The sequence below is a fragment of the Pelobates fuscus genome, chromosome 11, assembly GCF_036172605.1.
Source record: "Pelobates fuscus isolate aPelFus1 chromosome 11, aPelFus1.pri, whole genome shotgun sequence".
NCBI classification, from domain to species: domain Eukaryota; kingdom Metazoa; phylum Chordata; class Amphibia; order Anura; family Pelobatidae; genus Pelobates; species Pelobates fuscus.
The window spans coordinates 30,592,458-30,606,633 of record NC_086327.1 but is presented as its reverse complement, the minus strand read 5'-3'; the positions used below and the strand labels follow the sequence as shown (position 1 = coordinate 30,606,633).

The 14,176-nt window shown below is 38.6% G+C and overlaps 1 protein-coding gene across 1 annotated transcript in view; it reads right to left on the bottom strand.

The window, feature by feature from the left end:
* SHANK1 (SH3 and multiple ankyrin repeat domains 1) overlaps nucleotides 1-14,176 on the bottom strand; it is a 317,095-nt gene that overhangs the window by 151,283 nt on the left and 151,636 nt on the right. The window lies entirely within an intron of this gene.

Sequence of the window (14,176 nt, the reverse complement as noted above, 5' to 3'; positions counted from 1 at the left end):
CATGGTCTTTGCATGTGCCCTAAAACATTTTGAACAGACATGCAATAGTCTACATCCACTGGAATTACAAGACCCAACATTAAAATTATTACATATCTGGGACTTGCCCAGAAACTTGATTGGGCGTCCCAGTTTGTCTCGTAACAACTTCTCTGTAACCCCAGAGGAACTAGCTCCTTGCGTGGAGGCATGTTCGTCCGCCGTGTTGGGACAAAAGTTTGTAGTATGGGCTGTGGAGGAGCAGTATGCACAAGCCGGTGTTCTTAGACCTGTAAAGTGTCTGCAAAAAATGACGGTATCAATCCTTCCCCTGTTGGATCGTGTTCCGTACTGGGAGAAGGCTCCAGACACTTTTGCAGAAAAAGACCTATGGTAGTCAAAGAAGGCTGAACCACCATATGTGTGGCCCAGGTCTACCAGCTTGTGCATATAGAGATCAAACTCCTCTCTTCTGTTCGGATAGACCGCACAGATGACATCCCTAAAAGCTAGTACAATTCAGGGATAGTCAGTTTCCTGTTTAGGCGGGCATCCCTAGACCTGACAACAACAGATACATCATCATAAGCATACGTTTTATTCTCAACAATATCCTGGGAGGCAATCAACAGGGAAGCCAGGTTGACGTCTTTACCTTCCAGGATATCCCTTTTTATATGCTCAGGTATCATATGAGCCGGGCTAACTTCCTGGTCACCCAGGGTGATGGCTGGAGCAACTAATGGCAAGTCAGCTGGTGCTTGTGAAGCAGCAGCACGTGGCCCTGCTAGAGTAAGGGCCGTGGTGACCGACTCAAGTTTCTCCAGCCTGGAGTTGACCTTGCTCATGGACGCCATGAGTGAGGATAACATGGCATGTATATCTCCTGGGTTGGACTGGCTAGGTCCTTCCCCGGCAACCATGTTATTTGTAGATGTGCGTAGCAGTTTGAAAAAGTTCTGCTTTCCTTGCTGTAGCGGGGTAGGGGATTTGTCGTCTCCTTAATTCCGTGGTTATGCGTGGGATCGTCCAGGATCTGATCGATACTGGACTGGCTAGCTCTCCTCCTTGTGTGGGAGTGACAGCTCTAGCCGGGGTGCTAGGCAGGGAGAAATCCTCTACCCCTTTCTGAGACATACTATAAACAAAGCAATTAATTAGTATAGGAAACCACCAAATTGTACTGGCAGGCTAGCTAGGCCGGATGGCGAAAACATTATACTTGTTTGGTGACAGATGAGGCCCTGCTAATTGCCAAGCGGCTTGAGAGGCTCTATCTATGCGTTGGCGCGAGGGGTTATTGAGGCCACTCGTCGTAGTGGCAGGAGTTTTAGGCCTCTCGGTGACTGTAAGACAGAAAACAGGGGAAGGGAGTGGCAGGTGAGTCCCTCTCTATGCAACATGCGAGGCGGTTAGCTAACGTGTGGCCCGATGGGTGTTTGCCTCTGAAACGTTTGAGGTGGGGTGTTGGCCTTGCGGGACCACTAACTGATGGCGATTGCCAAGAAGGGGTAAATACCTATTGGGATGCCTGTGACCCTATTGCCAGCACTCTAACCTAGGGGGATGAAATGAAATGTATGGTAGAAATACCATATGAGCAGGTGTACATACCTGGTAGTATGACAAATTCACAGGAAAAATCTGTGTGGAGCAAATATATATATAAGCTTGACAGCCTGAAATGGGTAAAAGAAGTAGTATGATGAGTGTGGATTGTTGGAAAGAAAGCAGACTTATAGCCTGTAGCAGCAATGTTTTAAGGCTTGCTTGCGTATGATTGCAAATAAAATGTTGATACTATGCAATAGATATGTGTTACTCGGAAATGTTGGCATGGCTTTAATAAGATATCTGAGGGAGGTCGTGGCCTATGTACCAACAACATATGTGTTATATAATGGTGAGTAAGGGGAACATAAAATGTAAGTTATATATATATGTATATTGCTGTGCAGGAAACGTATGATTGGTTGGATCAGTACGTGTGATTCAACCCGAGTATGCATGAAAAGGAATTAAATCCTTATGTGTCATGGTTAACAACAAAGAAATGAGGCCTGTAACGTAGGGTGATTTAATTGTAGTGAAATGGATAATTTAAATAAAAAAAAAAAAAAAACTCCAGTAAGCATGGGAGTCCAATGGTCTATACAGAAATGTTAGCTGGTTTCATACCCTTGATGTAATAAGTGATACCTTAAAAATAGCATGAAAATGGTCTGTCTATTTAACCAAGCAACTTTTTAACCAAATGTAAATACATGAAATGATGAAATGTAACTCACGAAAAAGATCTATGTGAATACATAGCAGAATAACCGAATCTTAGTATGAAGGGAAACAGAAGTTAGCATGAATAGCTTAACCGTATGCATTTTAATGCGAACAGCAATCGTGCATAGAATATACTATGAATAAGTGCCGACCAGAAAACACAAACCGAAATGACAATCGTTTAAATGAAGCAAGGGAAAAACAGTTTGTGCGAACTGATCGCTTCTCTAATACGCATAATTTAGCCGAACAATTTGTAAGAAATGAAGCCGCAAAAAAGGCTTTGAAATGCGACTGTGCAGAGAAAACTGTAAAGCGAGGACCCGTGCTGTACCGTGCGCCATGGGAACTGATCCTGGCATGACAGGTAGGTCTGACTTACGGTTTAGGAGTCCCTGGGACGCGATCTACGACGAAGACCCGGGTAAGAAGCTGGACGGATGGAAAAGGCCTGCAAGAGGATTCCTCGACACAGCTTGCTGCAGAAAAACTTGTGGGTAAGAAAACCAAGATGGCATCTGAGAGAACCCGGAAGAGGATCCTCATTCAACTCTGACCTCGAATGGTAAGGAGCAAGGTAAGGGGAGTGCCTTAAGTAGGCTAGAGGTAGCAAACCAGCCCCTCTCACAAATCCAGGCAAATTGCCTTAATACATATAGTATAGTACAAAGTCATCATGGGTATACTTTAATATATAACTTATAGGTTTGTTTATTTTTTTATTATATTTTTTAATAAACAATAATACTAAATACATATAGCATAGCAAGCTGTATATTTTATTGATTAGGGCCAAGAGTGAGTACTCTATGGTTTTATTTTTTTAAATTAGAATAATAGATGTATATTGGAGATACTCTCACCATGAACTCTATAAAAAGACAGCGTCAGTCTAAATGTTTCTTTTGCAGCTTTAATCAAGATCTCTGAAAGATGAAACGCGTAGACTGTTACGTCAGCACATTACTACACAACCAGATGACACGGAGTGGAGTTTACTGACTTGCCAAATCCAGCTAATACTAAAGGCACTAACTGGAGCTCTTCAAGTGGCATGTGTTCCATACAAGTATTTTTTTTTAGATTTTTTTAGAAGCTATGCATAGCCTGGAGCAGTGGTTTGCAGGGTTTGAGAACCAATTTGTGTGTTACAGAGCAGCCACATTAGGATTTTATTCCATCAATAACTATCATACAAGAGCTATACAGGACACATTAAGGTAGTCAGCTGGCCTTAACCCCTTAAGGACCAAACTTCTGCAATAAAAGGGAATCATGACATGTCACACATGTCATGTGTCCTTAAGGGGTTAATGTCATCACACAGGTATCATATATAGCTGCTAGTAGTAGACATTTATAGCTTGGGGCTATAGAGCTGCTGTGGGGACCATTTGGGTCCTTTATTTGGGATGCTTTTTCATGCCTACTTACCTATTTTATGTGGTGGCTATCATTATGTGATTGTTACCCTGTGTTATATGTGTCTGCTATGGCTAAGTCATTGTTGTTTTGCACTATTTTCATTTATTTTTATTCATGGGGGTGTCAGTATATTTTAACATGTTTTAATATTATGTTTCGATTAAAAAATGTTTATATGATTAGTATATATCTATAACTTTTGGAGTGGTGCCTGACGGTTTGAGACTACTTGTTGAATGGACCATGTATGGATGCTGAAGAGGTAGCAGGTATTTCAACTATATATACCGTATATACTCGAGTATAAGTCGACCCGAATATAAGTCGAGACCCCTAATTTTACCCCAAAAAACTGGGAAAACTTATTGACTCGAGTATAAGACTAGGGTGGGAAATGCAGAATTTCTAAATAAAATTATATCCCCCCAAAATTATATTAATTGAATATTTATTTACAGTGTGTGTATATAATGAATGCAGTGTGTGTGTTTGTATGAATGCGGTGTGTGTGTATTAGTGCAGTGTGTATATGAATGCAGTGTGCGTAGTGTGTGTTTGTATATAATGCAGTGTGTGTGTATGAATGCAGTGTGTGTGTGTGTTTGTAAGAATGCGGTGTGTTGGTGTGTATGAGTGCAGGGTGTGTGTGTATGAATGCAGTGTGTGTGTGTATTAGTGCAGTGTGTGTGTATGAATGCAGTGTGCATAGTGTGTGTGTGTGTATATAATGCAGTGTGTGTGTATGAATGCAGTGTGTGTAGTGTGTGTAGTGTGTGTATGAATGCAATGTGTGTGTATGAATGTAGTGTGTGTGTGTATGAATGCAGTGTGGGTGTGCTGAGCGTTACCACAGTAACCCGTGGAAACGCTCTGACCCCGCGGCTCTCGCGAGACTTGCAGAGGGAGCTGACCGGAGGAGAGAGAAGGGAGCTGACAGGAGCTGCTGTGAAGGTAAGTTACAGCTTCCTGCCAGCCCCCAACAGGACCGCCGGGCTTGTAATGAGCCCGGCGGTCCTGTCTGTATTATGGCAATGTAAGTTGCCATAATACAGACACTCACTCGAGTATAAGACGAGTGGGGGTTTTTCAGAACAAAAAATTTGCTGAAAAACTCGTCTTATACTTGAGTATATACGGTAGTTGTTTTTTGTTTGTTTATTTAAGGTTAATATTGTCAAACCAGTTTCACTACTTTGGCCTTAAGTTTGAAATTCACATTGAATTCTCACTGTAGTAAGTAGCCCTGTGAATGTGTTTTTGGCACAATTTGAGGCGGCATGTGGCACACACTGTGTCATGGCACACTGTTTGAAAGCCACTGACGTACATCCATACACTTAAAATACAGATATAAACTGCATTTCAAATCTAGAAATTATATTAGTAAAATAATAACCCAGGCTGCCTTAGTACACTAAACAGAGCTAGCATATTTTCACAGATAAGGCTAAAAAGTTTTACTTAGAAAGTCAATCTAAAAATAGCACACTTTACCAATGCATATCACCCTAAAACATCACAAATGATCAAATATGTTGCATTTTGCCTCACATAAAAACAGATTGCCCAAAGTTTCAACTGACTGGCTGTTTTACGAAATAACACATGCAAAAACACTGATAATTTATAATGCTTTAAACACATTGCTCTAAATCTAATTCATTAATATCCAGTCCTCTTAGAGGGACATTTCAAGCATCGTAACTACTACTGCATTATGTAGTGGTTATTGTTCAAATAATAAAAATTTTCCCCAGACCATTTTCAAGCAGTTCGAGAAGAAACAGAGAGTCCCCAAAACCGTAAAGCCACCCACACAGCTCGAGATATCATAATGAGGACGTTCACTTCCTGATTATTTGTACATGTATTGTGTTTGTGTTTGTACTTTTGTGTGCATGCATTATGAGTTCACTCCATGCAATAAAATGTTGTGAGCACTGGGCTATATGAGATTGAGGTGTGCCATATCCATATTGTTGATGCTCTCTTTTTTACCAAACCACATAAAAAAAAATATGTCTTAAAAACAGAGACGTATTCATAGCCTCCACAATAAACTTTATTGACCAAGATGTTTGATGTGTATCTTTGAAAGGGTATTATTTGCCAGACACAACATTTTTGTTTTTTTATTTTATTGCTACATTATGGCAGGAAAATGGTTCAGATTTGAATATATAATAAATTAGTATTCGCTAGCTGTGGATGTTTGTGCAGGCAAGTTCCGAGAGTACCTCTTGATCACCTGATCTGTGTTCTTTAGAGGCAGATGAAAGGAGTCTGCCAAGGTATATGTACACATAGAAAACTTCCGCAGCTACCCTTTTTCCATATCTCTTTAAAGATACGTAGTAAAAAAAAAAAATATCCATGCTACTTTAAATTAAAGGGAGCTGGGCGTCAGGAAAATATTGGTAGGACTCCCTATATCTTATTCAAGATTTGTGTTTAATAAATATATTAGGAAAAAATTGTGTATAGAATCACCATAAAATAATAATAATTTGTACAATCTGTATAGTGGTTGGTATAATGTACCATAAGCACCGTATATCTGTTGAAATAAAACACAAATATAGTGCAATACAATAAGCACAAGCAAGGGGTGTGTGGTGGTAGAAAACTCACTAGAAATTAGTAGATTCTGGCATGTCTCTCTCAATATTGGGGTAATTATGTAGTTGTAAGGAAGCTTCCAGCCACAGAATTCTTTGTAAAGAGGATATCTTCTTTCATAGTTCAAAATATAAGGAGAAACAGAGAGATAGTGCAGACTGTATAAAAGTATAACACATTTTATTACATGTTGCACTTAATAACATAATAATAATAATAATAATAATAATAATAATAATAATAATAATAATAATAATTCTAGAGAGTTTTCTTCCACCACACACCCCTTGCTTGTGCTTATTGTATTGCACTATATTTGTGTTTTATTCCACCAGATATGCGGTGCTTATGGTAGATTATACCAACCACTATACAGGTTGTACAATTTATTATTATTTTATGGTGATTCTATACACAATTTTTTCCTTTTGTTTTTTTTCTTTGTACCACTTGGATTTTTAGAGTGTCTCTAGGGAACACTTTAACCTAAGGTGCTTTGTGTATATCAGAGCATACGTTAACCTATCTTTTGTGTGTTTTAATAAATATATTGAACAGCAATTTAGGCCTATATCATGAAGGAATTTAGTACAAAAAAAAAACAGAACACGCTATAAGCCTGTTCATCACACTATATGTTGCAGAGGTAACAAATACATTGAGTGTCACTACATTCCTGATATATATATACTCTGGTTACCCTATATGCTAAATCCCCTGTATGCAAACACACATTACGTTCCCAAAAAAACACATTCACTACAGCCCATACACACACTACATCACCTACACACACATACACTACAGACCCTATGCACACACTAGCTACAGCCCCGATACACACTATGCCCACTATACATGCACACTTTCTCACTTTCTACAGCCCCTAGCTACATATCACACCACAAACACAACACGATTGAAACCGACCTACTGACAAAAAACACCACACCACAATCAGCTTACTCTACACACACGCAGTCTCTGAAGAAGTCTCCAAACACATGCACAATACTCTTTCCTGACATTGGGGTCCTCTGGTATCTCATGTATAGAGACACCAGAGACAAGTCACAAGCAAACACTGAGCAAGCACGTCATTAATACACAAAACACAAGTATATACAGTAACGAAGTGGGACTAAGTGTGGTAGCACTAAATGCCACAGACCACCTGAGTGGAAACCCCTTACACCACTCAAAGAAATACAAACATATAATACATACAATGAAGTAGGTGGATCACACTTCTGGATATATAAGCCTAGAGCCAAATCTCAACATATGGCTCTCATGGATGACGCTGTGGGACTTTTACTCAGGATGTCCCTTTCCTATTTCCAGATGACCTTATGGTTGTTCTGGCTGAGCATCAGCCATTCTAAGGCCCGGTAATACGTTACATGTTAGTCCTAGGTGTGATACAGTTCTAAGGTGCTGGATCAACTTGTAATCCTGACAGGGACGCTGTGGGGACAAGGACAGTGATATTGTATGTAGGAAGTATGAACATCTATCCAGCCTTCCATTTTGTTAGATACTTGAAATGCCTCTTCAGGTTTTTTTTTCCCCAAAACCTTTATCTGCTGTGCATGGGATGAGTGAGAACTATGGTTCATATGGGATTTGCAGGTCCCTAACTGTTTTTTTTCCTGCCTTACAAATTGCGGAAGAAGTATGCTCATTTTTGTTCTTTTGCGTTGTGACCTAGGGAACACTTGTATTAGTTGTGTATTTTCTTTCATTCTCCAGTGACAATGCCAGGTTAATTATAAATGCTAGATTGTTTTGCACAGAGCAGTGAGTGGAATGTTTAAGACATTTATTGTAGAGATTAGTAAATGCTGGTTGCAGGAAATAAAGTAGTAAACATTTTGTAGGTTCTATTTTGGATTCTATAGATTTTTATATGTTTAATTGTTTTCTATCTTGCATAAAGATTGTTTTCAAAGGGGGATTGCATAAAAGCAGATAATTAAATATAACTGTTTTGTTGCTTATCATTGCCAACTGTTTAAAAATTATTTTTAAAACACCTTATACAAAAGGCAGTGGGAGGAATGGACGGGAGAATCCATTGCGGATACCCAGTGGGAAAAGATCTTAATACTGCAACACAAAAGCACCACTAGCTCCCACTATCAAGAAGTAAACTACAAGCTTCTCACACACTGGTATCGCACACCAACCATCCCGAACATCTGCTGGAGATGCGGAAACGGCCCCGGAACCTTGAAGCACATCTGGTGGGACTGTGATAAAATAACACCGTACTGGGAGAACATTGAACAGGAAATAGGACACATCCTAGGAGACCTTACAGAGCTGACAATGGGGGCTGCCCTCATACACCACACAGAACGACCCATACCCTCTTACAAGAAGTCAATCCTGAGACACCTGCTAAATGCGGCTAAATCCCTAATCCCATTGCACTGGAGGAAAGAACATATACCCACAATAGAACAATGGAAGAATAAAGTAGAAGACATAAGAAGGGCGGAAGCCAAAATAGCAGGAACAATAGGTAAGGAAGATAAACACACAGAATTATGGACGCCCTGGATATTGTATATCGCTTAAGGCATGACACAAAAAGAGTGCACCCAACTGGGAGAGCCAGGAACGAGCATAAGAGAGGGCCCGGACGCGTCACGGGAAGAGACAGACACCCTCCTTCCCTCCCCCCTCCTTCCCCACCCTCCTTCATCCTCCCCCCCACCCCCCTACCTTCCCTCAAGGGGAGAAGATTTCCACACACACATAACATAAAGGTAAAGAAGAAATGGGAGCTACTTACACTAGAAGCGAATATGAAACATTACTAGAGCAGAGAGACACGAACTCCAAAGTGGAGGACACATGACAAACACAAAAACCACGGAACACACAAAGAAGCAACACACACAAGAAACACACACTGAGCGACCAAAGACATAGTAGCAAAAAATAAATAAATGTATATATATCTAAAAATAAATACACGATAAATAAATAAAAAATAGGAACAACTGCAGACACGCAAAAAAAAAAAAAAACAGAAGACTCGAAACAAACAACAAGATATACAGATGGAGCAGACACGACACCATACGACAGGACTACGGGCAAACGACAAAACGCGAAATCAGGCCCACACACACTACCATAAACTAATGCTACCATAAACAGACGGACACCAGCAAACGACCACATGGCTTGAAGGAAGACTGGGCTAAGGAGACGGAGACTACAAAAAGCGAAACAGGGAGGAAACCAAAAAAAAAAACACAGAGGGACAGACTGAGCACACCCATAATGACGAGAACTGGCACACCAGACAAAATGCAGCAACATGCTGAGTAGAGGACATAGACCACACAAAACAATGACTCAAGCCCACTCAGACATCGGCATAACGCTCTCATACACAGTAGGCCACATGCAGGCTAAGGCCCATAACCAACAGGGAAAAAATGCTAACTTGCACGAGATCCACAAGCCTAAACACCGCACCAAACAAAGGGTAACCGACCGCCCACACACTCTCGAATTGCCATGACACATAAACAGCAACAGAGGAACTGAACAGAGACTGGAAAGTCTCCCGCTCCAATGCCCATGATAAGGATAACGCCTATGTAAACAGTAAGATTTGGTGAAGCTAAAAATCATATGTGCAATTCTAGAAATTATAAGGGACCTGCGTGTCCGTCAACATTGTGGGCCTGCGAGCCCAAGAGCATACCCGCACATTCTGCTACCAACGCTAATGAATGGTGCTCATACTGTTATCGATCGTATTATGTCTTCTGAGACCTGCGAGTCCTATCTTTTCCTAACTTTGACAATACAAATAAAAAACAGATTTAAAAAAAATATATATATATATTTTCAAAATTTTAGCTACCCAGGAACTCAAAAAAGGTGGGAACAAAGATTCCTTTACCCTCACTCGCTAAGCCAAGCACAAAATTAGAACATTGCCAAATCATGTCTAATAAGTACATTGGTTTGCATTGTATGTGACAATGAGAACAACATGTCTTAATGGGTTACTGCAGCCTCCATGACATCTGCTTTCACTGCACTATGAGAAGAATTTGATTGGACCACGCTGAGGGAAGGAGTGACAATGGATTGGGCATGGAAGGCAGCGAGGGCAGCTTCGTCTGGCGCTACATACCAGGTAAGTTTTAACTTAATTTAACAGGGTTTTGACACTAATAAAAGAGAGTGAGCCTAGCTAATAGAGTCCAAAAGGGAATAAATAAAAATAAAGACAAGTTAAAAAGGGTTTGAGAATCCCTTTAATAACAATTATTAATACTTTTTCTTTTTACAATTAAAACCTTCTTAAACAAAATAATAGGAATGATAAATTTTTAGGAGTTACTCCATTATTCATTGATAAAGCAACAACAACAAAAAAGTTTGTCAATACAAAATATAAGGAAGGATTGACAAGAGTACTGCAAATTTTATGTTAAAATACCTAAACGGAGAAAAAATTATCTAACTTAATTATTTATTCATCTTGGAAAAGTTCTTAAAGGGAAAACTTGTGTAGTACATGGATGGTCAGTAATCCTTTAGGATATTATCCATTGCCTATGTATCAAAAATAGTTTTTTTTTACAAACAGTGTCTCATTACTAACAGAGTTTGCATGAATATTAATTTGAAATTTAGAAAAGTGTTAGCGTTGCTTATTTCCATAGCTTGAATATGATTCTGGGAATATTTTAAATACATGGTCTCTCAGAGCTGCTGTGCCTATTATAGACCATTTAAGAGGCAGAAATATAAAACAATGGTTATTTTAACATTTGTGTTAAGGCATGTCAAAGTTTAACAACTATCGCTAAGATATAAAACATTTACTGCAACTCTCCCTTAACATGATCAAGAATAAAAAACTAAAATCTACTTTATGCGATAAAACAAGTTGAAATATTTTTTACCATTGTCTAATACACATATAAATAAACTTCCAGCCCTCATCGTTTAATCTAGGGCACTGAAGCTTTTTTTAGTCCCTTTGGGGGGAAATTCTGAATTTTAGACATAGAGCCCATCAAAAAAAAAAAAAAAAGCCACACACTTACTTTAGATTTCCAGATCCTAAACAATAAGGTTACTATATACAAATATATAATAAGTACATTCATTTTACGTACGTAAGGCTTGTATAAATGCATGAATAAATATGCACAGCTAAGAGACAAACACACCAAAAAAAAAAACAAGGGAAAATAATCTGAGGGTAAGAAAGCTTTAGGGTTTAGTGAAAGAACAAATGATAGTTGGAGAAAAAAATAGAAAAAAAAAGGCTTGGATAGGGCACCGCGTAAAAGGTCAAAAATTAAAAGGAACACAAGAAAAAAAGACAGGGTTACAAAAAAAGAAAGAGGGGGTCAAAGGGAAAGATAGAGGCAGAGCACGCATCAAAACAAGAAAAAAATAGAAAGGGAAAGATAGAGAATTGTAAATAAGGAAAAAAATAACGGGAGTGTGAGTGGGAAGAAAACTCTCCAGCATCACACCCTCTAAAATATTTTTCAACCAATGATATCTGTAAGTGTTAATACAATGTGCAGGAAATCAGAAAATAACTTCCCTAAATAAACAATATGCTTTTACACTGTGACTGCACTAGAATACCTGGAACAACTGAAATTTTGAAATTTCTTTATAGAATTATTTTGTTTTTTTTTTGTATTGAGGAACAAAAAGATTGGTCATACATGGAACAAAATGATTATTTAGAGGATTCTCTGATAACATTAGAAAAATCATTGATTAAAGAAGCAAAGATAAAGTGGGGGGTGTCCATCAACTAAATATATGATTAAAAAAATAAAATTAAAATAAATATTTGATTAGGGTAATCAGAGATTTTTGAAAATTTGAGATTGAGCACTGGGTTTCTGTTCTTAGGAATTAATTAATAATATCCAAATATCATCCACAAGAGGAATTTGGCAATTGAGAGACTGAATAAAGAAGTAGCAGAAAGCACGAGTTACTTGGAACTCTTTGTCAAACTAAAAGAATAAGTACATATAAAGTGGAAAAATGTAATACACATGTGGGAGCAAAAAAAAGAAAAAATATTTATAAGATAAAACTGATTATCAACATAATCAGGTAAGAAGTTTTTTTTCTCTCCCCCCCCCCCCCCCCCCAATAATTTAGAAGTGGTGCCAAGTTTGGAACATAGGAAAGGGAACAAGAGGGAGGATTTAGCTTTGAATTCAGAGACAGGGGGCAGACAAGATAATAACTGGTCAGAAATTAGAAGAGGGATAGCTGGGACAAGATCAGAATACAGGAGAATAAAAGAGAACATGAGAACTGTATAATTTGGCAAATATAACACTAACTGTGGATCAGATGTCCCTATTAATTAAAGGTATGTATTTTGCTTCTACTATGGGTTTTTATAGAGTAATTTATAGTGTGGCGGTAGAGGAGAAAATTAAGGAACCCCAATAGGTATAAATAAGAATAAATGAGGGCATTTATCATTGGTAAAGGGAGAGGGGTCCCAAAACGTCTATACTTTGAATACTCTTTAAATAAATTTGGACTGCACTAGTGGATCCCTATAACTAAGATGCACTTTGTGGATGAATACTTAGGATTAAACAGTTTTAATGTTTTTATGTTTTAATACTAAACAAGAGTTCCTAGTGCCCACCCCCCTGTGCTGCTATGGCAGATAAGGAAGTATTAGCGTGTCACGCATCAGAGTGTCAGTTCTCTGCTGACAGAACTCCCATTGACTCTTTGAATGCAAATCTACAAGGAAGCATGTAATCTCTGCTTTAACCACACCTCCAGTAGGGGCAAGACTGTGGGTGGTCAGGGACCCTTATTTAGTGTTAAACTGCTCGTACATGTATTAACTCTGAATGGAGGGCCAATGCCAGGGGACTACAGGCACTATAACCAATTCAAAGAGATGAAACGGTTATAGTGCCTACAGTGTACCTTTAACAGTTTAACCCTGTTATGTAAGCCAGCACCCAGGGACTGCCTCACACCATAATGACGGAATTCTAATAAAGTTTTTATTATTAGGGAAGTGAGTTGAAGTGTAAAGTTTAATATTAGCACAAACAGATAAGAATCACATTGCACATTGCATTAAAATACCTATTCAATTTCAAAATCGGTGGGTCTAACAGCGTTACTATCGAACAGAAGAATAGAAAAGATGATCACGAGAGTAGTTTACACTCAAAGCCAGTTTTAGCTTGTGAAAAATTATCTGAGATTTGCTAGTCCATTGGATCCAGGTAAACCATTCACGTACAACTTGAGAATTATTTCCTTAGAATGCTCTATCCATGGATTTCCTTTAATGTTACAAGATTTATAAAATGTACACTTTACTTTGCACAATGAAAACGGATCTACAGAATATGATCTAAACAGGTTTATGTCATGCAATGTGCTTTACCATTCCTGGTCAAAAACCCTGGAGTTAAAAAAAACTCTAAACTATATCTACATTAAATCTAGTTCTAGACTCACTTATGAGCCTAGCTGTGGACAATCACTACTTCCTTATAAGCAATTTGCTCAACACAGACACAATGGGCAGCAGAAGAGCTTGTGTGCCCCCTTCCCGGTTGCTAATTATATCTAAATATATCTGGTATCCAACGATTAAACAGAACAGAGGTATGTTCTGGATTTTGCCAGATCACAGGTGTTATACAGTCCTGTGACTTAAGAGACAGACTTTGAAAGGTATTTATGGCCATTGGGTAACAGGCATTTTAGCTTATTATCTGCAAACAAGAAATGAATAATTGAACCTGGCCACATGTGAAATACAGTTATTTTCAGGTGAGGAACATGGAATCTATGGAAAATGCTGTCCATT